The sequence below is a fragment of the Saccopteryx leptura genome, chromosome 9 (genome assembly GCF_036850995.1).
Source record: "Saccopteryx leptura isolate mSacLep1 chromosome 9, mSacLep1_pri_phased_curated, whole genome shotgun sequence".
Lineage (NCBI taxonomy): Eukaryota > Metazoa > Chordata > Mammalia > Chiroptera > Emballonuridae > Saccopteryx > Saccopteryx leptura.
Window position 1 is genome coordinate 95,204,078 of NC_089511.1, and position 27,627 is coordinate 95,231,704.

General features: G+C 39.9%; 1 protein-coding gene and 1 long non-coding RNA gene across 9 annotated transcripts in view; one reads left to right on the forward strand and one right to left on the reverse strand.

The window, feature by feature from the left end:
* Positions 1-27,627, reverse strand: part of LOC136381537 (uncharacterized) — a 389,650-nt gene that overhangs the window by 48,143 nt on the left and 313,880 nt on the right. The gene's annotated exons all lie outside the window — the stretch shown is intronic.
* The window catches only part of LOC136380925 (myosin-binding protein C, cardiac-type-like), a 50,002-nt gene continuing 32,470 nt past the window's right edge, over positions 10,096-27,627 (forward strand). For 2 of the 8 annotated variants that reach the window (XM_066349194.1, XM_066349195.1), the window contains exons 1-3: positions 10,096-10,586; positions 22,353-22,416; positions 23,303-23,431. The gene's annotated coding sequence lies outside the window, so the exon portion shown is untranslated. The remainder of the gene's footprint in view (positions 10,587-22,352; positions 22,417-23,302; positions 23,432-27,627) is intronic. The other 6 variants (XM_066349192.1, XM_066349193.1, XM_066349198.1 and 3 more) reach the window with 5 other exon arrangements.

A 27,627-nucleotide genomic window follows, 5' to 3' on the forward strand; every position in this document is an offset into this window, starting at 1 on the left:
GCACTCAGCCATAGCCCCACTTGACTCTTGCTTAAGTTGCTGGAAGCAATTTACATGCCCTTCCTCTCACCCTTTGTTTGTTCAGATGTTGGTTGATTTCACTTATGCATGGTGGGGGGATTCCTGTTTATGCCTTAAGAGAGTTCCAGTTATTGCCTCAGATGTGTGACTTTATATCAAAGACTTATTTGCATATGGCTATATAATAAAGCAAATTGGGGCTATGGTTCTCTCTCAGATATTGCCATCAGCATTGAAGAGGCCTCCCGATCCCATCCTCTTTACTTGATGAGTCTATTTTCTTAATTCTGCACCGTTCTCACTCAAGACTCAGAAAGCTAATGAGGAGCCACTGAGCCATTTCACCTGCAGATGTTGTAAAGTACCAAAAGGCTACAGAATTAATATTAATATTTTAGGAGGCTTGGAGAACATTTTATTAATTTGGGTTAAGGTGTGCAGAGAAATTGTGAGAATAGTCTCTGTACTGTATGATTAGCATAACCAGGATAGCTCTTGCCATTGTATTGTAAATGAAAAGGGAAGGAAAGCATAGATTCCCTGACATTCCACCACACCTGTGGGGAAAGAAGTGAGTGGCTAGCCAGGTGCAGGAAGGGAAAAGCCAAAATAAAACTTTTCTTCTAACTATGAGCCATTTGCGGGCATTTGTACCCACAGAAACTACCTCTCTTATGTAAATGCATGTGGTTAATACGTCTGACTCTGGACAGAGAGATGGAGGATGAACCCTAGAAAATATAGGAAGGCCTTTTAATATGTAAAGAGATATCTTTCTACCATTGTGTTGACTTGTAAATTTTGTTTTCTCCAAAATGATGTATGGTTTGCAAATTGAACGTGGTCCTATCATGTTAAAAGACATATGACTATAACCAATAGCGGTAAGGGGCTCCTAATTGCAAGTTTTGCTTCTATACTTCCCACTTACAAAACTATAAAAACTAAGTAGAACAAAGGGCCAGCGTGCTCTCTGTCAGATTTCTGTCGGAGTTCCCGCCGCTTGGCCAAGCTAGACAATAAAACTTTAATGTGTAAACGATGGACCTTGCTCCTGTCTTCCATATTTTGGGTCCCTCCGAATTTGGATTAACACTAGGTCCACAGCATCTGCTCCTAGGTTACAGTGTTTTGATAAATAAACTTTAGAAATTGCTGTCCAATTAAAGTGCAAGACTAGTGGCTTAAAAGTGTCATGATCTGCCATTAATATCTGTCAATGCTTTCTTAGCGCTATTGAAGTTAATTAGCTATTGAAGTTTGTATAAGACTGCACAAGGTGATCAGAACTGCTGATTCAAATTTCTGAAGATATATTAAAACTCAAAAACCTGTTACTATGGGGGGACAGAGGAACCGGGCAGATGGGAAGCAAAACTAGATGAATTTTATTTTCCTTTATGGAACTTTTTAACTGTATATCTTTTTATACTTAACACTTTTGAAACCATATAAATGTACAGTATTAATGATTCCAAACGTAAATAAAAACTTCCATTGTTCAACATTGTAAATCCAGTAGCCAGGGCCAGGGCCACCATCACAGCAGCCCAGCCCATGCAGGTTCGCATTGGATTCGGACAGTCGGTAAAGAAACAACGGAGCCACAAACTGGTGGGCCATAGTCTTTAATTCTAGCTTGCACCCGGCAGGCAAGTAAAAACATACACTGGGCTCCAAAACCCACTCACACTCAGTGCTCACAAAGCCACTGACTTATCCGAGTTTCCTAGAATCAAAGGTTTCTAGCTCACCACCCTTATTCTCCTCAGTTCCCCATCTCCTTCCTTATCCCAGATACAAACTCTGTACAGACTGGCATCTCACTCAGTACTCCGCCATCTTGGCTGCTTTTCCTGGCCTCCTCCACGTGGCCTCCTTCCGCTGCTGGCTCTACTCTCTCTGCTCTCTCATGCTAACCTCAGGAACCAAGAGCCCAAACTCTCGCTCCGTCCCCATTTTATAGTGTAGAAATCCAAACCCTTAATCCAATATACAAAATAGGGAAGTCTCTAATACAAAGTCACTTTCTGAGGCATGATTGGATTGTACCACCCCACATCAAAAAGGGTAGGAAAGGCTAAATCCCAAAACCAAGCCCCAGGCTACAAGGATTCTGCCTGCCTTTAACCCACCCCAACACACATTAATATCACCTGGGCAATGACCTCCTCGTGTTATCTTTAACAAAGTGAGCATAATACATTTTATCTGCCCAACAATCTACCCCTATGCTCACAATCTATACCACTGGCATCCCTGTGCAAGGAAATTAGAACATTACACAAATTACAACATGGCAAATTATACAATTTCAACAATTACAAAGGTACATTTCACCAGTCTCTGAGCACTTTGCCCAAAGTGCAAAATATCCTCGGCCTTCTTTCTAGCCATGAGAAAGGCTTCCCGGGGGGTAGGGCAGTGCTTCCAGCAAAGCCACCCCCCACCCCCATCAGGGTATTTCACATTGTCCAAGATCCGTAATCTGTAAGTCCATCCAACAAAGGAGCCAATGCCCACTCTGGTCGTAGTCCAGGAAATCAGTCCACACACATGGGGCATCAGCCACCCCCCTCATTCCTACCATCCTAGCAGGTCTTACATTGTCCCAAAGAGGAGCATGTGGCAATGGCAGTCAGCATTTCCATCTCTGCTCCAGAAAGCATGTCAAGCCCTATGTCCCCAAATCGCAGACCTACCAGGGCCGTAGTAGATGCTGCTTCCAGCTGGGCTCTCATCCTCTGGAGACTGCAAATCACAACTCCAGCCCAATTCTCATCCTCCAAAGAGGAACTCAAAACACCAGCTCCTGCTGCCAGGCTCAAGGCCTGGGCTGCCGCCACCTTCTGCTCCACAGACGTTGCAACTCCAGCCTCATCTCCGGCCTCAGCCCCGGCCTCCTGCCACTGCTGGCTCTCCACAGCATCCAGGGCAATCTGCAACTCATGGACCTGTGAATCCTCCTCCAGTAGCTGCTCCATTTCCAGGTGAATCTCGCAAACCTGGTCAGCCTCCTCCTCCAGTGCTTCCTCCAGCTCCAGGGTCAGCATCTGTTTCTCCCACGTTTTCTCCAGCTACTTCCACTGCTCGGTTTGCAGGTCCCAGGCAGCCTCATCCACACAGCTCTCAGTTTCCTCACGCATGGCTGTAAAAGTCAGCCAGCCTACGGTCCCCAAAAGGACAGCCATGGGGAACCCTAACACTAGCCAGTCCTCTACTCCACCACTCAAAAGCTCCTTGCCGATCTGTATTGAATCCTGCCACAGACTACGCCAAATGTAGAGCCAGGAACCACGGCCAGGGCCACCATCACAGCAGCCCGGCCCATGCAGGTTCGCATTGAATTCGGACAGTCGTAAAGAAACAACGGAGCCACAAACTGGTGGGCCATAGTCTTTAATTCTAGCTTGCACCCGGCGGGCAAGTAAACTGGGCTCCAAAACCCACTCACATTCAGTGCTCACAAAGCCACTGACTTATCCGAGTTTCCTAGAATCAAAGGTTTCTAGCTCACCACCCTTATTCTCCTCAGTTCCCCATCTCCTTCCTTATCCCAGATACAAACTCTACACAAACTGGCATCTCACTCAGTACTCCGCCATCTTGGCTGCTTTTCCTGGCCTCCTCCACGTGGCCTCCTTCCGCTGCTGGCTCTACTCTCTCTGCTCTCTCATGCTGTTCATCCAAATTCGGAGGGACCCGAAATATGGAAGACAGGAGCAAGGTCCGTCGTTTACACATTAAAGCTTTATTGTCTAGCTTGGCCAAGTGGCGGGAACTCCAACAGAAATCTGACGGAGAGCACGCTGGCCCTTTGTTTTACTTAGTTTTTATAGTTTTGTAAGTGGGAAGTATAGAAGCAAAAATTGCAATTGGGAACCCCTTACCGCTATTGGTTATAGTCATATGTCTTTTAACATGATAGGACCACGTTCAATTTGCAAACCATACATCATTTTGGAGAAAACAAAATTTACAAGTCAACACAATGGTAGAAAGATATCTCTTTACATATTAAAAGGCCTTCCTATATTTTCTAGTGTTCATCCACCATCTCTCTGTCCAGAGTCAGATGTATTAACCACATGCATTTACATAAGAGAGGTAGTTTCTGTGGGTACAAATGCCCGCAAATGGCTCATAGTTAGAAGAAAAGTTTTATTTTGGCTTTTCCCTTCCTGCACCTGGCTAGCCATTCACTCCTTTCCCCACAGGTGTGGTGAAATGTCAGGGAATCTATGCTTTCCTTCCCTTATCATTTACAATACAATGGCAAGAGCCATCCTGGTTATGCTGATCACACAGTACAGAGACTATTCTCACAATTTCTCTGCACACCTTAACCCAAATTAATAAAGTGTTCTCCAAGAATCCTAAACTATTAATATTAATTCTGTAGCCTTTTGGTACTTTACAACATCTGCAGGTGAAATGGCTCAGTGGCTCCTCATTCCCCCCTCTGAATGGGAAGATAAGACGCGGTATCTACCAAGGGGAGAGGCTGGTAGGTAGGCTGAAACGTAGGTCGGCAGACCAGGAGGTTGATGGCCCCTAGCTGGCGTTTGACCAGGGTGGGATAAGCAATAATCAGGTATTGCTCTTTTTGTTAACTGGGCAGGTGAGATGGGTGGATAGGTCCAGCACCTGTCCCCTGGATATAAAAAAAAACCCTGCTTATATTTTGGTTTTCAAAAGATTAAAATTTCAAATTTGTGTGTGTTGTGATTCTTACTCATTTGAATTCCCATGTTTGGATTTGAAGGCAGACTGGAAAAATACAGAACAAACACAAAATTAGTATAGCCAATGCTAACAGATACCCCAAACAAGTATACTAATATATTACAGTGATTAAAGCCTTTAAGCATACTTTTTAAGCTAATACAACAAGAATTTATAAAAGAGTAATGTCCTTAAAGTGTTCATTAAGTCCAAGTTGGCACCAACATCATTCCAAATCTCTGCAAATGCAACCCAACCCCAGTTTAGTCCATCAAAAATTGTCCCAGGAGGTGTCCAGGAAAAGGCCACATTTAGGAAAAGTCCACATGGCACTGGAATTGCCTTCACACTTCCATACTCTGCAGTTAGCGTCAAAGTCCCAATGACCGCTGCTCCCAGCTGGCAATGACCCAGGTAGACTGGAAAAGCTATTTGCAGCACGCATGAAAACAGAGCTTCCGTTTTTTTTAAACTGGAGAGGTGAACCCAGGGTGCTTTTCTCTGGAGCTTTGCAATTATGGCATGGTGAAGAGAATTTGTGGATACACTATCCTGGGTAGCAGAGGCAAGTTCGTCTAAATTAGGAGTAAGTCCCAGCCTAAAATAGGCATGGGGCATTGAAGCAAGAGGAATAAAGGAAACACTAAATATTAAACAAAGCAGCAGAAAATAAGACTTATCACAGCGATGTGAGATGGGGCCGATGGCCCTGGGAACCTTTAGTCTTCAGTGGCAAGGCTCAGTAGGCTGGCAAGGTCAGATCACAACAGAGATCTTCAAGGGATGAATAAAAAAACCTGAATATTCAGGCAAGGCATAGTAGGTAGCCCTTGTGTCCATAAGAAAGGAGATCAGTTTACCTGTTACTTGGAAGAAATACCCTAGGCTCGTCCACAGCGATGTGAGATGGGGCCGATGGCCCTGGGAACCTTTAGTCTTCAGTGGCAAGGCTCAGTAGGCTGGCAAGGTCAGGTCACAGGTAGCCGGAGCAGGGCTAGAAGAGACTGAACCCTCCCTTGGAGGAGTGAGGGAGCAGCTTACCTTCCAGTGTCCCTCTTTTTCATTGTAAAGGCATGTCCCTGGTGGGGGTCGAGAAGCCTGGCAGGCTTTAGCTCAATGACCTTCCTTTCCACTCTTGAAGCAGGGCCCTGATGGGAGTCCTATGAAGTCTCTCGAGGGCGTTGGAGCCTTTATAGGTGTATGCCAAGAGCTGGTATTTTACCTGATTTCTTTTTGGATTTGTCTGCCTTTTCTGTTCCTCTCTTGGTCATTATAGACCTTAAATGCCATGCTCAGAAGATCTCGTTGAGGGGTTTGAGGGTCCCCATCTGCCTATATAAACTTTTTCCATATACCTAGGGCTGATTGGAAAAAAACAAAACAGCATTATTAGCTGGACTAAATAAAAGAAGGTAGAAGTTTGCAGGAAGAGAAAAGAAGTTTGGCATTTTTTGTAGGATTTCAGAGTCTCTCAGTTGCTGAATCAACCTGTACATTAGTATTTAAGAGAAAATTTTTAAAAGGTCCAAAACACGAAGTTTTATTGAAAACAATAAAATATAGCAGATTCTTATTTTAAAGTAAAACTGACTTTTCCCGGAACTTTCCTAGTACCACATTATTTTGATTACTATTAAAAACAAAACAAAACAAAGTCCCAATTTCAAAATAATTAGCAAACCTGTTGGTAAACATTCTTTTCATGGTTCTAGTTATTTTTTTTCCTAAATTTTACATTTGCACCTTTTTAAGAATGAGAGTTTCTTTTTACACTAAAGGAAACAAACAGATTTATTGTAATAAACTTAAACATGAAAAACCCTGAATGTCAGAATTACATAGACCTTTTATTTAGAATAAATATTTAAAGAATAAGCTGTTCTGATGCCTCTAAAACATTTATTCAACAAATTAAAATAAATTTTAGCACATACTTGCACAATGCACACTTGCAGCGGTGAGATACTATTAGGAATACAAAAACAAATCTATTTAAGTAACCCATATAACAATAACAAAGTATTTAATGTATTAATATTATTAGAAAGGTATTATAAATTGGTACAGTAGCTTAGTGCCATGAAAGATTAATTTCGACCAGTTTTTAAAGAGAAAGAGGTAGTATATACTCATGTCAGACAGCTTAACTCCTGAAGCAAGTTTAGATTTTAACAGAATTTTAACTCTCTTTTGTATTTACTAATGGAATTAGAGCCTTGCTTAGGGTGGCTCTTCTTTCTTCCTTGTCATTACACAGATTTTTAAGCATTTGTTGAGTATACTTTATAATATTTTTATTTCAAAATTGTAAGTAATACTTGTCTTTATGTTAACTTAACAAAACATAGTAAATGCATTTTTAAGTAACATTTCCAAACTTATTAAAACAGTTCTATTAATTAACAGGTAAATTAAGTGCACAATAAGGCTGGACAATTTCAGTACATTATTTCCAGTGGCCATTATTTTTCTATATTATTAATGAAAATCTACACCTTTGCTAGGTAAATTCACCCTGTTTTAAGTGTTGCAGCCTGAAGTTTGAAGCAGTTTGGCCAAAATTAGCAAGTTTTAGGATTTACATTTTATTTAATTTAAATTTAAATGAGCGCGCTATATTTACTCCAATTAAAATTAGAAGTTTGTAGGATGATATCATCTTTAATCCTAGCTTGCGCAGTGGGCAAGCAAAAACGCACACACCAGGCTTCAAAACCCGTTCACATTCAGTGCTCACAAAGCTACTGACCTATCCGAGCTGCCCAGAATCAAAGATTTCAGCTCATCAGACCTATCCACCTCTGCTTCCCATCTTCTCCCTTCTTTTTGCATAAACTCTGCACAAGCCGGCCCCTCACTCAGCACTCCACCATCCTGGCCGCCTCTCCCGGCCCCCTCCACATGGCCTTTCTCTGCTCTCTTCTCTAAAGTGAATCTCAGGAACCAAGAGAGCAAGCTCCGGTTCTGCCCTTATTTTATAGTGTAGAAATCCAAACCTTTAATCCAATATACAAAATAGGGAAGTCTCTAATACAAAGTCACTTATCAGAGACATGATGGGATTGTACCACCCCACATCAAAAAGGGCTGTGAAGGCTTAATTCCAAAACTAAGCCCCAGGCTACAAGAATTCTGCCTGCCCACAGCCCACAGAGACATATATTAATATTACCTGGGCAACAGCCCCCACGTGGGCAGCGCCACCTTTAACAAAGTGAGCATAATATATTTTATTTGCCTAACACCTTTATTCAAGATTTGCACCGGCCGACAAGCAAACATACAGGGCTCCCAAAGCCACTGACACATTCTTTGGTTCCAAAACCAGGAGATCTTCTCAGGTATTTCCTAGAATCAAAGGCTTCACCAGTCCCAAAGCCCCAGGATGCCGACTGGGCCCTTCTTTTCCCCCCAGCCAAACACTGTCAATCTCGCTGGGGCGGGGCCCGCCAAACCCTGCCGCCTGCTCACACAACTTCCTCTTCCCTACGCGCAGAAAGGCGCTTCTCTCACGATGACCCTGGCCTGGGGAGCACCCCACACAACCAGCCCTGGGACGCCAGAGGCGGCCGCCGAACCGCAGGGTGAGAGAGCAGGCGCCCTTGGGGCTAGCCGGGCACCCGTGGCAGGGAGGGACCCATAACAAGCACATGCGGAGGAAACCAAGCACCAAGCGGGTGTGGGAAGCCCCTTGGGCAACAGGCGGGTCCACCGGGAAAACACAAGGGAATTCCCAAAACCGCCAGACACGGCCAGCCGGACACCCAGGACGCCTGGCGGCCCCCTTTCCCCACGCTCTAAAAACTTTGACGAATGCAGTGACAAAAACAGGTAGACAAACAGCAAAAAAACAGACAAACAGCAAAAACAGATAAACAAATAGGCGCCATCACCTGCTCTCAAGCTCGGAATATCTAAACTCAAACAGGGTTCCCTAAATGCGGGGTGCCCCCACCAAAGTTGCCGAACCTCGCGTCCAAGGGGAAACCGGCCACCGGCTCCTTCCCGGCCTGTCAGCCAGAGCGCACGTTGCAACCAAAACTGTCAAGACCTTGTTTCTATGTACCCGGGGTTGGACAATAAAGCTCCAATGTGCAGACCGACGGCTCCTTCCCGGCCAATGCACCAAATGTTAATCCAAATTCGGAGGGACCCGAAATATGGAAGACAGGAGCAAGATCCGTCGTTTACACATTAAAGCTTTATTGTCTAGCTTGGCCAAGTGGTGGGAACTCTGACAGAAATCTGAAGGAGAGTGCACTGGCCCTTTGTTCTACTTAGTTTTTATAGTTTTGTAAGTGGGAAGTATAGAAGCAAAAATTGCAATTGGGAACCCCTTACCGCTATTGGTTATAGTCATATGTCCTTTAACATGATAGGACCACGTTCAATTTGCAAACCATGCATTATTTTGGAGAAAACAAAATTTACAAGTCAACACAATGGTAGAAAGATATCTCTTTACATATTAAAAGGCCTTCCTATATTTTCTAGTGTTCATCCGCCATCTCTCTGTCCAGAGTCAGATGTATTAACCACATGCATTTACATAAGAGAGGTAGTTTCCGTGGGTACAAATGCCCGCAAATGGCTCAAAGTTAGAAGAAAAGTTTTATTTTGGCTTTTCCCTTCCTGCACCTGGCTAGCCATTCACTCCTTTCCCCACAGGTGTGGTGGAATGTCAGGGAATCTATGCTTTCCTTCCCTTATCATTTACAATACAATGGCAAGAGCCATCCTGGTTATGCTGATCACACATTACAGAGACTATTCTCACAATTTCTCTGCACACCTTAACCCAAATTAATAAAATGTTCTCCAAGACTCCTAAAATATTAATATTAATTCTGTAGCCTTTTGGTACTTTACAACATCTGCAGGTGAAATGGCTCAGTGGCTCCTCAATGCTAACCTCAGGAACCAAGGGCCCAAACTCTCGCTCCATCCCCATTTTATAGTGTAGAAATCCAAACTCTTAATCCAATATACAAAATAGGGAAGTCTCTAATACAAAGTCACTTTCTGAGGCATGATTGGACTGTACCACCCCACATCAAAAAGGGTAGGAAAGGCTTAATCCCAAAACCAAGCCTCAGGCTACAAGGATTCTGCCTGCCTTTAGCCCACCCCAACACACATTAATATCACCTGGGCAATGGCCTCCTCGTGTTATCTTTAACAAAGTGAGCATAATACATTTTATCTGCCCAACAAACATCATAATAAAGTGATGATGGAATCATTATAGTAAAGCATTTCTGTGACGATTTCTTTTGAAAAAGGCCTCTGCTCTTCAATTTTTTTTATTAATCACTTTTTAAAGGAAACACTCTTTGCTACACATCCTTAGCACAAAGGCTTGGCTGGGTGGGCGCTTCAGCGAGACCTCCCATGCAGCAGGTGGCGATGCATGCACCATTCGCACTTCCCCTCAACACCCTTTCTCAGCAATGGCCGGTGACGGTAGGGGGTCCTCTTTCTAGTGGTGGCCATGCTGAATCCTGAACGCAGGTGCGGAAGATTGTCATAACCTTGTGGGAGCTCTGACCTCGAGAAGGGTTGGAGAATAAAAGAAAGTTTTCTGTGCATTCTTCCGCATGAGCTGGGGTGGCGATGGCTGCGGGGAAGACGTAGGCTGGGGAAAACTCATGGCGGGCGGCAGGCGGGGTGGTGGACAACCCTGGGCGGATGGGGTCCTGGACGAGATGTGAGTCGGTGGACCCCAGAAGGCGACTGACTGAGCAGTGAGGAGCTGCACGGGGGAACTAATGGGGATTCCTTTGGAGCCCGCTAGCGAGCGGGCGGACAAGTGCAGGGCGCAGCCATGATCACAGCAGCCGGTGAGTACTGCCCCGGCGGTCGCCAGAAGAGAAGAACCGCGGCGCCGGCTTTTAGCTGAGTCAGAGCCGGTGACTGGGCACCTTCCGCTGGAGCGCCCTCCGTCTCGGGGAACCATGCCAGGTCGCCCACTTCAGCATCCTTTTCGCCACACTCCCATGCTCGCACCCGGGGGTGTGGGGTGTGGGGTGCTTTCTGGGCCCTTCTTCGACCCCGAGGTTTGAATCTCTTCATTTCAGCCCTCCTGATGGGGGCCACTGAGGCCGTGGGCGCCCAGTCCTGTCTCCGCCTGCCGGGAATAGGAATGCGATGACCCCGCCCCCCGGTGCCACTGGCCGGACAGGACAGTGCGGTTTCAGTTCCGCGCACATGGCCTCGGTCCTGACTCCGCTTGTTCTCCTCAGAGAGAAACCTGCGCTACGATTGGAGGCTGATTAGCTCTGGCAAGAGGGGTTCAGGGTTATCGCCCAGAGAATGTTTCTGTTTCGGGGTGACAGCACTGAGGGTGGCTCTAAAAAGAGAAGCCGGTTTGGTGTGATTTCTTCTGAGGCTGGGTGCTCATCAGGTCTCTGAATGGAAGAAAGCACGCATGGGTGTGCACACTCCTCTCACCATCGCATACGAACATTCATGCAAAGACCCTTGAAACGGGATGAACTGGAGACAGCAAGTTGTGGTGACATTGAGATGCACTCGCCATAGATTGATCTGCTTAGAGCTGTCCACCGCCTCAGTGCTTTTTTTTCTAGACCGCCCCCCCTCCCCCACCCCCGCTTTTCTCGTCCCATTTTCCTCTCCTCTTGGCCCACGAGCGTTTTGTTGTAAACAGTGGGGCATGGAAGACAGCAACTTGTCCTGGGAAGGAGCTCACGACCATATTTTTTTGAAGATTGCTTGGAGGAATGGGTGGAGATGTTGGGAGACATAAGTCTTTTTTTCAGAGGTTTGAGGAGCTGTCGCCTGTACTTGGAATCAGATGTTTGTCTCCAAGAGATAAGTTTTAGTTTAATAAAAAGAAAAACCATACCAGTTAGCTCTTTAAAAATAAAATAAGCACTGAGTGTCTTGCTACCTGTAAAGGAAGGCCGCCTTCCACTTCAAACTTGTTTATTACCACTGCTTCCCTTGCCTAGGTTACCATAACAGCCTGGAGATTTTCATGCAGTCCGTTCTCATAGTAGACTTTTCTTTGCTTAAAATTCTCCAATTCTCGCCATTGTGTGCTTGGAGTAAAATCCAGACTTTTCACCAAAGACCTCATGATGTGATTTCTGGCTTGTTCTGTACTCCAGGCAGTCCTAGGTTATGAAGGAGATTGGTTCTGTGGATTTGTCTGATCTATCAAATATGCAGTATCAAGAAGAACTTGCAGAATTGCAAAATGATGAGTCAGTTAAAGCTTTATTTAATATCAAAGGAGCGATGGCATGGCTTTGTGAGGAAACAGAAATCAAATACCCAAATTCAACCAAATGTGCAACAAAACTATTGCTACCGTTTCCATCTTCATTTTTAGCTGAATGTGGATTTAGTGCTGTACATGATTTACTGGTAAAAAAAAGAAATCGGCTGGATATAACACAACGTGGAGACTTGAGACTAAAGCTAACCAAATTGGAACCTAATATAAAATCTCTGTGCAGCAAGCATCAAGCGCAAGGATCACACTAAATTAAAATAATAAATATAGAAAAATCTGTATTAAAATTATTTGGAATTTAAATTTCTGTTTTTCATTATGTTTTGAAATTTTACTTACTGTGTTTTGTTAACAATTTCATAGTGATTTCTTCCTAAAACCTATCATTTATGTTTATTAAGTGAACAAATCAATTTTTTAATGTTAAAAATTATGTATGTTACATAGGGGGGACATAAAAATTTTAGAAAGGTTAAGGTGGGGCATGGCACAAAAAAGGTTGGGAAACACTGGATTTGTTTCTACCATTTATTACATTTACTGGATTATGTATCACCCTCTGCCTCAAAGCTTTGTCACCTTGTTTCCTGTTCCTTGGCTCACATTGGTTTAGAATCTGTCCCAGGTGCTAACCAGGCCAGCGACATGGTTCTGATGTGGGTTAGTCTGTTAATTCTTTCATTTACCCACTAGGCACTGAAAACACAGCAGTTAATAAGAGGTCAACATACACATATGTTAAGTTTTTCAAGAGGCTTGACAAAGAAAGGGAGTGGAGAGATCCAGATAGATGTTTGCTGGAGGGAGATGTGTGACAGAGTGGAATTTTGTTGGTTTGTTTTTGTTTTCACAATATAGGCACATAAAGAGAAAGTATGATAAAAAGTTTTAAAACAATAGTCTCCCCTTCCTTATCCCCAGAGGCAACCATTTTCAACTTTGAAGCTGTTTCTTCTGGAACATACCTCTATATTTATAAATAATATCCAAATATTGTTATATATTGATGCAACAGTTTTAGATTTTTTTTTTAGCGTGCTTAACCTTCCCTGTTCCCTGTTCCCCCTACCACCATCTAAAGCATAGTGCTGTGTTGTTTTTAAGATGTGAAGTGTGTGTGTGAATGGACTGTACAGTATTTGATTTAGTTGTTCCATGAACAGTGGTTTTGTTTCTAAGCCAGGACAACTTTGTAACAAATTAATTAAAAGTAAAACCAAACAGGAGAGTATAGGAAAATTTACCACTCCTTTTGGTAAAATCAATTCAAAACACACTATTTGTTGATGATAGGGAATGGGGTAGCCTTTTCCATATTTTGATAAAGTGTCCTGCTATTTCCGGTCTGTGCCACATTTAAAGCATCCTTGTTTATCAGCTATTCTGCATCACAACTTTGCAACCCCTCCCCACCACCCCCTATTGGTTTCACTCTTTAACGAGTCTTTTTTCCATACTGTTGGTTCAGTCTCTGTTCTGGACTTGCCATACCAACCTAGAGTACCACGAAGCTCTTTTTATCTGCTTTTATGCCTTTAAAATAGTAGTATCCCCTAGCTAGAACCATAGTATTGTTTATTTGCTAAATTGTATATCCTTTCATGTAAGACTAAGACTGCTGGAGCTGTTTGGCCAGCCTACACTGATCAGTTAGAAATGGCTGTATTTTCTTAGTTGCCTTGACACTTTATAATTTAATCACAATTTCAACTAAAGATTGATTTTAAGTCCTACATGGTGGGTCTGGCCGTTGGTTCAGTGGATAGAGCGTCAGCCTGACATATGCATGTGCTGGGTTCGATTGTTGGTCAGGGTACGCAGAAGAAGTGACCATCTGTTTCTCCTCTCTCCTTCCCCTCCCACAGCCAGTGGCTTGATTGTTTTGAGCTTGGCCTGAGGCACTGAGGATAGCTCCATTGGAGTGCATCAGCCTCAGATGCTAAAAAACAGCTTGGTTCTCCAGCATCGGCCCCAGATGGCGGTTGCCGGGAAGGTCCCAGTCCTGGAGCTTGCAGGAGTCAGCCTCACTATTCTCCCCTACCTAAAAAAAATAAAAAGACCTACATGGTATCATAGAGACAATTTGGTTTTCTTTATGGTCCAAAGACAGTTCCCATATATTTTTTCTAATAGTATCTTTGGAGAGGAAACAGTTGTTTTCCTTTACTTTTCAGTGTTAGTGCTAAAACCTCCAGGTCATATGGGGAACACTGTGCTTAGGTAGTGTTAAGCCTAATCGGGACCCGAAACATTGAAGACACAAAGTCCATCGATTGCACATCAAAGCTTTATTGTCTAGGTTGGCCAAGCGGCGGCAACTCCAACAGAAGTCTGAGGGAGAGCGCGCCCCGGCCCTTTGTTCTACTTAGATTTATAGTTTTGTAAGTGGGAAGTACAGAAGCAAAAATTGTAATTAGGAGCCCCTTACCACTATTGGTTATAGTCATGTCCTTTAACATGATAGGACAGAGGTTCTCAACCTGTGGGTCGCGACCCCAGCAGGGTCGCCTAAAGCTATCGGAAAATACATAATGCATATCAGGTATTTACATTCTGAATCATAACTGTAGCAAAATTACAATTATGAAGTAGCCACCAAAATTATTTTTTGGTTTGGGGTCACCGCAACATGAGGAAGTGTATTGCGGGGTCACGGCATTAGAAAGGTTGAGAACCACTGTGATAGGACCATGTTCAATTTGCAAGCTATACATCATTTTGGAGAAAACAAAATTTACAAGTCAACACAATGGTAGAAAGATATCTTTTACATATTAAAAGGCATTCCTTTATTATCTAGTGTTTATCTGCCATCTCTTTGTAGAGTCACACGTGTTAACCACACGCATTTATATAGGAGAGGTAGTTTTTCTCTATGTAACAAATGCCCGCAAATGGTTTATTGCTATAAGAAAAGGTTTATTTTGGCTTTTATAACTCTCTCTGTACCTGGCTAGCCATTCACCCCTTTCCCCACAGGCTTGGTGGAATGTCCGGGAATCCATGTTTTCCTCCCCTTTGTATTTACAATACAATGCCAAGGGCCATCCTGGTCATGCCAATCACACAGTACAGAGACTACTCTCACAATTTCTCTGCACACCTTAAGCCAAATTAATAAAATGTTCTTCAAGCCTCCCAAAATATTAATATTAATTCTGTAGCTTTGGGTACTTTACAACACCTGTGGGTGAAGTGGCTCAGTGGCTCCTTAGGTAGTTCAAGTCAAAATAAATAAGATTGCTCATCTAGCAAAGACTAGGTTATTTGTAAAATGAAGGTGATTCCTTAATATAGGCACCTTGAAATAGTTAAAATATTTTACTAATAAGTTAATGACTAATACTCCTTTCTTTGTATATAACTGTATAACTGTTGGTATGTTTTGTGAATAGTTTTATTCTAAATTGTGTGGGAACGTTTTTGGTTTTGATCAGTAAATTAGGCCTTTGATTTTCAAAGTATAGTGAGCATCAGTATCACAAGGAAGGCTTGTTGCCCTATTGTTGGACCCCACCCCCACAATTTGATTCAATAGATCTGGGGTGGGGCCAAAATGTTGCATTTTTAACCAATTCCCAAGTAATGCTAATTTTATTGGTCCAGTGGTCACACTTTGAAAACCATTGAATTGGGCAAAAAATGTTCTATATACAGGGTTTGATAAGTTAATTCTTAAACTTTGAAATGTTAACCTTTACAGTTATAAAGAAAAATAATCTTTCCTTTAATGAAGTCACCCCTCCAAAGAATAATTATTTCCAACTATCCTGTTTTTGAATAAGTCAGTTTCTCTCAGCATATATCAATATTTCATAATCACGATCTACCTTTTGTCTTATTGCTGGAATTATTTCTCTTCTGGATGAAGAAGAACCACAGCTTAAGGTATGAGTTGAAGAAAAATTAACTGGGCTTAGTATGAATACTGTGAAGCTCTTTGAACTTAGTGCTGTCTGTATATCGTCCATCATTTAAAATAGCCATCCTGCCTGGCCTGTACTCAGCCATTGAAATCTAGCCCCAGAGAACAGTGTGTCGAGACCAGTGATTGGTTTTCCCTAAAGTTTAACACAGCTAAGGCACGTAAACCTCAGTGTGGCTCCTGAACACCCCCACCCCTTAGTTTGTCAACAGCACAGAAACTTGTTGCTTCTGTGGTACATATTATAAAATTATTTTTATTTAACAGAAGTTTGCAGTATACTTCAAGTAGCTCGAGAGACCTGAATTCATTTATATTCAAACTAGCAACTTCAGTCAGTGAGGTTTTAAAAAAATCAGATGCCTGTAAGGATTTCTGGTGCAGAAAATTAACCAGTTAGATGCAACCTTATTATGCAGTGTGGCCAATAAGATGCAACCCGGTTATGACATATATTTATGGTTCAACACAGGGCACTCACACCGGAGAGCTAGTGTTGTGTTGGCTAGTGTAAATCTTTTTATTTGACCATCTAAGGGAAAAGAAGTCAGTGCCCTTGACTAAATAGTCAGGTTTGCATATTTTAAAAATTCTGGGAGCACAACGCTTGAAAATTACTGCTGTATCTTATAAATTGAAACAACTCTGTAAGATTTTGTTCACGGGTTTTGTAGCTTTAAAACGTATTTGAAAACTTCTGATCTAGTCGATGAAAGAAGAGACTGCATGCCCTTCAGACATGTCTCTATGAAGAGGGAGTTTTATTTTTTTTTATTTTATTTTTTATTTCTTTTTATTTATTCATTTTTAGAGAGGAGAGAGAGAAGGAGAGAGAGAGGCAGAGGAGAGAGAGAAGGGGGGAGGAGCTGGAAGCATCAACTCCCATATGTGCCTTGACCAGGCAAGCCCAGGGTTTCGAACCGGTGACCTCAGCATTTCCAGGTCGACGCTTTATCCACTGCGCCACCACAGGTCAGGCAAGAGGGAGTTTTAGATCATAGTTACAGGGAGCCTAAGAGTGTGTTCTCTCTGTAGAGTAGTTTAGTGTGGCTGTTTTTTGAATATTTCGTGATTAAGAGGAAAACTGTATTATTTACCTGAACCCTTAAAAGGAAGAAGTAGGTATTCTCTTTCAGAAGTTGACAAATGACAAGGTGGTCCAAAAGGGTTCTTTCAGATGTCCTTGAAGGTCTAAGGAGGATTATATTTTTATATTTTTTAAAGTTTTTGCAATAGTGGTGTGAACAGATTGCAAATAACTTGACTGCTGTTGGATGCTCATTGAATTAGGGTTTCCATTTGTGGATCCTATGCAGAAACAGATGGTTTTCAAGAATAGACCATACATGTCATTTAAACTAGAGCACTTTTGCTACATTAAGTTAGAGGTGAGGAGTTATGTACACTTATCTCTCTTCTCTCATTTGAAGGATTTTTCGGATGGACGTTGATAATTCTTTCCAGCAGTGCTCTGCAAATACTTGCAGGCCTGTCATTTTATTAGTCATGGTTTTAAACAGGACTGTTGGTCTGTAAAAGGCTGTGAGGTGGTAGATGCCTTCCCTGTCTCTGAATGTTATTTATCACTTTAGCTTGTAGAAAGGGATGGTTAATCAGTGCAGATAAGTTCCGTTTGCTTTTTGTTATGTGCACGTTCCTATAATACATATCCTTCTAGTATTATAGGGACTGTTAAAATGGGTTATTTTAAATGTCAGGGATGTGTGAGAGGATATACAAAACAAAAACTGGGAAAGGTTTCCTGTTGTCTTAATATCATAAATAGCACTTCCAGAAAATTCAAGGCTAGTAAATCTTTTCCTAGTTATAGTAAGACTTCAGGTTCTGGGTTATAGTTATGACATATACCTGCTAAAAGAAAACACAGATTTAAAACTGGGATGTATATTTTTCCCTCTTAGGTATAATCTAAGGAAAACTCCCTAAATTCTATAATTCTGAGGTTCTTCTTTAATGGGGTAGGGGTAATGTTTTCTCACTTAACTACATTTGGTTCAAAAAGTTTGTATTAGGGCCTGGTAAAGATTTTTGCATCCAGAATTGTTTAAGATCTACTTTGTGACTGCAACGTTGTTCTTATTAACTGTACCTGAACCATACAGTTCTACCTGAATAGACTCTGAATGTGGTATATTCCATTTTATAAAAGACCTATGCTGCCCCCAAAACATAAATCCATTCATTTATTCACATATTCAGGCATTAATCATTTATTGAGTATGTACTGTATAGGGGTGCTGAGAACATACAAGTAAATTTGATATGGTCATCTGGAGATTTATTTTTACATACAGAAAACATGCATAAGTTTGATTTAAATATATAGATCCTATATGAGGGTTCTTTAGAGAAATGGGTACAATAGGAAATATTCCTCTATATTTATATACTTCTAACATATGTATGTATCTGTGTGTGTATATATGTGTGTGTGTGTGAGAGAGAGAGAGATTAAGGAATTGGCTTATACAATTGTATAAGCTTTCAAATTTGAAATCTTTAGGGCAAGCCTTCAGGCTGGTGACTCTGGGAAGGATTGATGTGGCAATCTTCAATCCAAAGGGACCTCAGTCTCTTCTTTTAAGACTTTCAGCTTATTGAATGAGGCCTTTCCACATTTGTAAGGTAATCTGCTTTACTCAGCCTGTTGACTTAAATGTTAATCATATCTTAAAAAATACCTGCACAGCAACATCTGAACTGATGTTTGCCCAAACAGCTAAGCACCGTAGCTTGACCAGGTGATAAATAAAGTTAACCATCACAGATACAGGTGAACTCAGTATTTGTTTTTGTTTAGTTTTAGTTTCATGATGATAAGGTATGATTCAGAATGAGTTACATTTTGTTAGATTGTGAATTATTTTAGAAGGATGCACAAATTCTTTGTAGTCAATCCTTACTACAGTAAATCAAGTCTGATTAACAAAGTTAAGAACTTCAAACTGTCATTTAAAAAAAATTTATAATTAATAGAAAATAATCTCAGACTTAACATTTTAGATGGCCCCTTGTATTCATTATCCTCTTAACCTTGCTTCTGCCATTTCCTGAAATTTTTAATTCTGCATAATGTGCCTGTTACAAAACTAATCCCTGGTAACTACTAAACTGTCACTTACCTAGTAGCCTATCAGATTTTGCAAACATAATTGTGATGTGCTGTGAAGATCAGATGAAGACACAGCTATCATTTAAAGAAATAAAATGGCAAGTTAGAAGCAGAGTCATGAATATGGTATCTTTGTTTTATTTACATGTCATGACTTTCTAGCTAGATGGAAAGGTCTGGATCCTTATAGCTACAGTGAGTCACGTGGTGTTTTATAACCAGCTGAAGTCCAATTCTGCAAGAGAAATTTAAAACTTTGGAGTCAGATAGACCTGATTTTAAAACCAGTCATAGCTTTTCACTGCCTTTGTGATCTTAGGAGAGTACTCTATAAGCACTAGGTTCTTTATGTGTAAAATGAAGAGACTGCTATATCTCATAAAGATTAAATATATGAAAACTCCTTCTGTAGAGTAGGTGCCAAAAAAATAGATAGCTACTTTTTTAGAAAAATTTGCTTATTGTGTTTGGGCTGTCTTTTTTTTCTCAAAGTATCTTCAGGGCAATAACAATTTATCATGCTTCCTGCCATCCAACCTCAAACCTTCTCTGTCTCTTCTCTTTTCCATTCCTCTTTCCCTCCTCCTTTATCTCTAATTTAGGAATAGCCTTCATTTGTGATCTAAATAGACTACCAAATCACAGAGGAATTCTAGTTTGTATCAATCTTGAGTTAGGTGTATATTTCTGTCAGTATCAGTTATTTCCTAATCACAACTTTTATATAACTCTACCAGTGTTTGCAACAGGGAGTGCTGTGAACAAACTTAAGTGTTAATTTAAATTCACTTAATTTTAATGTAGACATAAGTAGAGATGTTTACAAACTTAATAAGTGGAAGAATAAGACTATTCCTTCACTGGAGTTAGATATCATTGATACAGCCATATTTAATCTTTTGTGAACCTGGATTGATTTAGGACAATCCAGATTATTTATTAAACAGTTGAAGTATACTTCCGTTATTATTTAGCAGATTTATTTGACTAAGTTCTTTTTTCTTTGTTATTAATACTGAAAATATTGAGTCCTGTCCCAATCTAGGGCAAAGCTGAGTAAATAATCAGAAGAAAGAAAAACTATTTATGCACATTTCAGTGGTTCTAGGTAAATCTCCAGATTTATTTTTTTGTTGCTGTTGTTTTTGGAATAGCTATCAAATAGTGCTAGTTGTATTAACTGTGTTCCTGCTACAGGTTCTGACATAGAGCTGCAGGCATCTGAAAGGCACAGCACACTGCACTGTTCCATGTTTCTCCATCCTAACCAGGGCTGAAATGGCTGGGCGCTGAATTTGTCAAGATAGAAGTGGAATTACAATATTACAAACTAGAACACCAATTAAGCTTCTCATGATCTTTAGAACTTATTTTTACAGGGAGATTTTAGTATTTATTTTCTCTAGGCTGCTCATAACATCTGTTAGAATTTTTTAAGTCAAAGCACAAAAACACATTGACATTTAATTCCAAATACAGTGTTTATATGAGTAATCACAGTACTCTTCAAGTATTTTTTATCTTTTTAGAACACAAATGATACACACTTAAAGCTATTTGAGATAGCATTGAAGAAACTATACATAATTTATATACATAGATTTTTCTTGTGTCATTTTTTGATGCTCAGAATAAATATAATTACTTAATTTGTTTTTGCTTGTTTTTATAAATAGAAAGTGAATTTTGAGCAAAGTGTTTTTCTTAGATTATTTTTCCTATTTTGGTTTTTGCATCTCAGATAATACATTTAATCATATCTTTCTATGTGTTTTTGTAAAGCAAAATAAATAGTTCTAAATTAAATTTTATGTTCTGATTGCTCTTCCTTCCTGAGGGGTGGTGTATTTTGGGTTGTGTTTGGTTAGTGGATATTGTAAAGGAAGAATTTAAGAGCTGTAAAGGAAGTTTTTAAGATACAGTTGGCTTCTAATACAATGTTTTATTAGGTATTGTTCATGTTCCTGCTGGTTTTGTTTTCATTCTTACTGTCTTTAACCTTACTGAAACTTTGAGTCCACTCAGTCTTCAAACTTGTCTCGAAATTGGTTCACTATCTTCCTCAATTCATTTGTAATACCTGCCCTGCTATCCCAGCTTTGCTCAGTCTGGATACCCAATTTAAATATTTCTCCTGTTCCCTTTTTCAAGTGTCTATATATGTAGTGTTGAATCTTCTACGTCTCTGTTACTTCCCTCACATTCTTTACCAGACACACTCTCTTCCCCAAGCTTTGTCCTCCTTCAAATTTCCTGTTCGTCCCTTAGTCACCATTCAAATGCCATCTCCTTAAATGAGGTTTTCTCTACTTTTCTTGGGTTAATTGGAACTCCCTTTCCCTTCTTTTCAGCTCCCACTCTGTATTTCTTTAATATTGCCTAGAACTGTTTGTTTCTATACATCTCCAATTGTGGTAGATGTTGCTAAGCCCATACTTGGTATCCATTTCCCTTTCTAGCAGCACCTTCATTTTGTGTGGGGAACCAGAAATCTCCTCCTAAGCACCTTGCCAATAAGATATGGACAGAAATTTCCTCTATTTCTACTCCCCTTCTTTGTGCCAGTCACTGTTTGAAGTATTTCTGCATATTTCAGCTTACTTAATCCCTTTCAACAATTCTCTGCATTAGATACAATTATTATTCCCATTTTATATATGAGAAAATTGTGTTACAGAGGTTAAGTAGATTGTCCATGGTCTCAGCTAGTAAGTCACAGAGTTTAAATTTGAACCAAGGAGTCTGACCCTAGAAATTGTGCTCTTTTAACCACTCTTCTATGATACCTTTCTACACTGAGGAAGGCCACACAGTAAGGAATGGTAGTGTGGGAAACTAGAAGGAACATTGCTCCTTGAAGATCTTGTCAACCTGTTAAGGCAGCTCTGGAATACTTATTAATGGACTTCTAACTTAATAAGATAAAACAAAACCCTATCTACTAACTTGTTGTAGCAGGACTTTTTGTTACTTATAGACAAATATAATCCTGGTGGCCTCCCACTAGACCTAGACTGTTAGGTGTTTCAGGAGTAGTTTCTATTCTTTTTATAAATTACTGTGTCTACTAAAGTATTGACATTCAAGAATATTAATAATAATTGACACTGGGTGCTTTTTGGCATCACACACTATGTTAATTCTTTTGCATGTGTTGTTGTCTCCCTTCATGGTCATAGGAGGTAGGCACTATATCTTTTTTAAGATTGAGGAAACTGCCATCACCTAAAAGTCAACCTGACCCAAGGTCAAGTTTGTGATGATCACTCATCTCTCCTTTCATTATGCAGTGTTTTTGAATCTCGGGTGATCCTGATCAATAAGGAAGAAGTTCTGACTTATTCTTTGCATCAGGTATTATTTTCTTACTTTAAAGGAAATGATTAAGCAGATAAAGCAGCTCTATCAAAACTTAAATTTGTAGGGATGAGAACATTTAAAAATGCCTCTGGTTAACTGCTCTCTCTGGAAACTGAATAATGAGTGTGTGATGTTAGCAAGTATTTCTGAGTTTGGGAAACATCAAGGGAACTCTTATTCAGGGATTGCAAATGTTTTTTGACTGTGTATGTATAAAGCCATCTCTAATCCTAGAGTGTTTGCTTCACAGATAAATTTCTGTTTTTTGATAAATATTGGTATATGTTTTGTCAAATATTTTCATCTGCCTATTAAAATGGAAAACGAAGTATGCATTTTACATTTTAATCAAACTATAGGTCTGACTCATTTGATAATCGCTCATTTAGCATTTACCTATCCTTTCAGTGTAATTTAAATAATGTGTCATATCAGGGGTAGTCAACATTTTTATACCTACCGCCCACTTTTGTATCTCTGTTAGTAGTAAAATTTTCTAACTGCCCACTGGTTCCACAGTAATGGTGATTTATAAAGTAGGGAAGTAACTTTACTTTATAAAATTTATAAAGCAGAGTTACAGCAAGTTAAAGCATATAATAATAATTACCAAGTACTTTATGTCGGATTTTCGCTAAGTTTAACAAAATAAATCTTTATAAAACAACGTAATATAGTTAAATCTATCTTTTTATTTATACTTTGGTTGCTCCGCTACTGCCCACCATGAAAGCTGGAATGCCCACTAGTGGGTGGTAGGGACCAGGTTGACTACCACTGTGTTATATATTGTTATATTTGTATGCCATCTCTTATTTTGGATATTAAAAAATAAACATAATTAAAATGTGAAACTGACTTCTCTCTACATCGTCTGTAGGCACTGTTAAACCATACTTCTCATTGAAATGTGAAGTCATATGGGAGACAGGCTTCAGTTCTCCTGAAAGGAGAATTTGTTTTTTGCATTGACGAGGGAGACAGTCTGCCACTAAAATGTGTCGCACAGGTAATAATTTCTATTGAATATGACTTTTATTTTGAGGGTTCTAAATTGGTTAGGTATACATATGTGCATCGAGCAGTTAGGTATGTATATTATGTTAACAAAAACTAATTTTGCATGTTATACTTGTTAACTGAATTACGTTAGCATCTTTTTGAAGCCATTTCTTTATTGTAAGTAAAGACTTTGCCAAGAAATGAGTTGTTATCTAGAATTAATTTAGAAATCCAAGACTTTTGGGCCAACAATCCTAGATTGTTGTTAGAGCCCCTATACATCTATAATATCATGAGAGCCACTTGAAATTAAATTTCTTCATTAATAGATGCCAAAGAAAAACAGAGAAAATTACGTTTTTGCCCTACTATGTTGCATTTTTGGTATTCTAGTAATAATTAGTAATTAGTGTGACCTAGACCATGTAATTTATATGGCAAGGAAGTATGGAAATTCTTATTTTTATAGAATATATTTCTGGGAATGTAACCGTGAGTAAAGTAAGAGCTGCAATATATAATTTTAACTTACTTTCTGTGGTGGGCCTAGAAATCCTTGACTTCATGCCTCTTTAGTCACTAGGAATCTGCTTGTATGCCAAATCTCCCTCCCTGTGTTCTTAGTAATTTAACACAAGCCAAATGCTGTTTTACTAAACCCTGTCTCTATCTCCATGCCATGATCATGCTCTTACATAGTTCAGCTATGAAAGAATTTACAGCCTTAAGAGATAATAGATTCATTTATTTTTAGTGATGGCAAGTGGCAGTCAGAAGTTTGTAGGGCATTTCCACTGCACTGAGCTCGTAATAAGCTGAATCCTACCACCTTCACTGTTTTGTGTTTGAGAAGTCTACTAATATAAATTTGCTCACACACTTACCCCATGTGTATTTATTCTGATGGATAAAAGATGAGGGACTTGGTAATATAGATTTGGCATTTTATTGAGTAGTTACAGTGTCAGGTATGATACTAAATGATATTCATGTTATTTCATGTCATATTTATGACAGCTCTATAGGCATATACTAATAACTCGATGGGCGAGGAAATGGAAGGTTTGAGTGGATAATTAACTAATACAAGTTTACACATGCAGTGGAGTGCCCTAGTTGGAATTTGTTTTCAGATATATCTGTCTCCACAGCCTTTGCTGTTACCCTCTAATAAAATTTGCTTTATGCTTTTCTTGCACAAGGGTTGGTTAAAACTTAAAATTTGACATGTCAGAATAATAAATTAGATTTGTTTTTGGTAAACTTTTGAAGCCCTTAATGTTAAATTGACTGTGTGAAGTCTTGCTTTTAAACAAGTAAAGATGGAGCAACATAAATTGTCATTGATTTATGAAGAATTTGACCATTTCCTCTTTTGTTAGCTTTGTTTGAAAATTATTTTATTTGCCCATGCCATATTATTCATATAATTACAAGAATGTACTAAAATCTCCTAAGACAATAGAAATAATATATTATAGATCAAGACAATAGATTCTGGTGTAAAGAGCACTGAATGATGAATTGAAAAACTTGGGTTCTAGTTGCCTTTGTCTATGGTTTGCTTTCCTGTTGAATGGGAGAGCTGGACAATACCAAAATTTCAAAAAGTGTTTTATGATATACTAGTTCTATGTGTGGAATGAAGTGAGTTCGTTCTATGCCTAAGTCATTCTGTGAATCACAGTAAACTCCCTCCCCATTCTCAGATAAGCAAAGTGTACGTTATCCACATATTAAGACTTCTGGTAGAAACATGCATTTGGTACACTATTTCCCATACTTAAATGAGCATTTTTTGTGTGACAGAGACAAAGAGGGACAGATAGGGACAGATAGAAACAGAGAGATGAGAAGCATCAATTCTTTGTTGTGGCACCTTAGTTGTTCATTGATTGCTTTCTCATATGTGCCTTGACTGGGGTGGGGGCCTATAGCAGAACTAGTGATCCCCTGCTCAAGCCAGCGACCTTGTGTTCCAGCTGGCGAGCCTTCCTTAAACCAGATGAGCTCGTGTTCAAGCTGGCGACCTTGGGGTTTTGAACCTGGGTTCTCTGCATCCCATCTTATGTTCTATCCACTGCAAAACCACCTGGTCAGGATTAAGTGAGCCTTGAACTCTGTCCTTTTGCGTAGCACATAGTAACACTGTACATAGTTGAGTAGATGATTTTTTACATCTTCAGTGATTAATCTACATGGTTCTCAGTCCTGAATTTTCTTCCTCCATGGATCTATCCTACTCCTGCCTTCCTCACTTTAGGAGTACAATTTAAATATTCTATTCTATTTTTCTTTCTCTTAAGCACACCAGAAAATCTGATTCCACGGTGAAGGGATTAGTCAAAAACACATATACATAACACATATATACAGACAACAGGGTAGCAAATAGCCAGAGGGAGAGGGGGAGGTGGAGGTATGAGGAGGGGGAAAAATGGGCGGAAATGGAGGTGGAAAGAGACTTTGCATGGGGCAGGAGGGGCATGATGCGGGGGTGGGTAGAGGGTGTTATATTGAGTGGGATACTTGAAACCATGTCAACACAAGAAATAAAAAATAAAAGTTAAAAAAATCTGAAAACACCTCATATTTTAAAAATTTCCATAAAGCTGAAAAAAAATTTGAGTTATCTGGGAGATGTAAAAAATGATGTTTACTATTTTTCAATTGCATTTTCACTTTTCTCCTCTTATTTTTTAGCCTGGTAACTCCAAAGTCGTGTATTTGGAGCCAAGGATACTCTTTAATAATAGCCCACAGTTATTCTTTACTATGTTGAACCAAACCATGCTTATTTCAGGGTGATGTAAAATCTTGGAATCTTAGATCAGATCACATTATAATTTGAGTTAGTTTGTTTTTCTGTAAACACCGTGGCATTAATGTTTTAGTCTTTATAGATTTACTAATGCTAATATTTAGATACTTCATATGAGACTTATCTGAATACCTTTTAATCTACTTTTCTCTTTTTAATTTCCCATAACATTCATTTCTCTCCTTTTCTTACTTCTCTCCTTTTTCTCCTCTTACTCCTTTTTTTCTTTGTCTGATTTTTTTATATTGAACAAAAGATAAGTGATTTGAAGAAAACAGCTTTTAAAAATATACATTGTTGATGTTACGTTTCATACTTAATTACATACTTTTCCTTTTCTCCTCTGCCATCAGGACTCTTAGGGTAGAGAATGGGACGTAGATCTAGATCTAGACCATTCTAAAGATATTGTATTTACAGTTTCTCCTGATTTAAATTGTGAGTTGGCGGTGTTTAAATTGGTGATGAGAGTTTTGTTTTTACTGAAAAACCTATTAAGATCTCCCAACAGTGACAGAAGTTAGCGTTTGAGGTCTTCCATTCAGGTTTTGTACTAACATGCCATCTTTGGCCTCAGTAAGCAAATGAGGATACCCTTTTCTACTCTTGCTTCAGAGTTAGATCTATAGGTGGTTTGTTCCCTCATCATCCAAAATCTTAATTTCCAATTTTCCTTTAAATATCTAATTTCCCTTTAAGTTACTCTGGTTTGAAAGATGGTAGTAGATAGGGTTATATTGATCTCTGACAAATCTCACCATAAACTCTTGGTAAGTTCCTTTTTTGAATGTCAACATAGTATCTTAGACATTAGGCAATCAAGGAAATAATAAAGAAGAGACAATTACTTTATCATCTTGCCTAGTCACTAACTGCTTTCAGTTTTTATGATCAGGGAAAAACCAAACTACTGATATAGTATCTAAAACTTTGGCATCTTCTCTAAGAGATATATTTTATCCTTGTAAGTTTTATACAGTATTGAAAACACTTCAGACAATAAACTTCAGCTTTCTATTTGAATTGTCAGATGCCACTATTGAATGTTCTGTTTGCCGGGGTAGGGGTCCAAATCATTGTTGAAATTCAAACAATACGTGCATCTGGTGTTTGAAAATTTATTTTATTTTATTTTTTTGGTATTTTTCTGAAGCTGGAAACGGGGAGAGACAGTCAGACAGACTCCCGCATGCGCCCGACCGGGATCCACCCGGCACGCCCACCAGGGGCGATGCTCTGCCCACCAGGGGGCGACACTCTGCCCCTCCGGGGCGTCGCTCTGCCGCGACCAGAGCCACTCTAGCGCCTGGGGCAGAGGCCAAGGAGCCATCCCCAGCGCCCGGGCCATCTTTGCTCCAATGGAGCCTTGGCTGCGGGAGGGG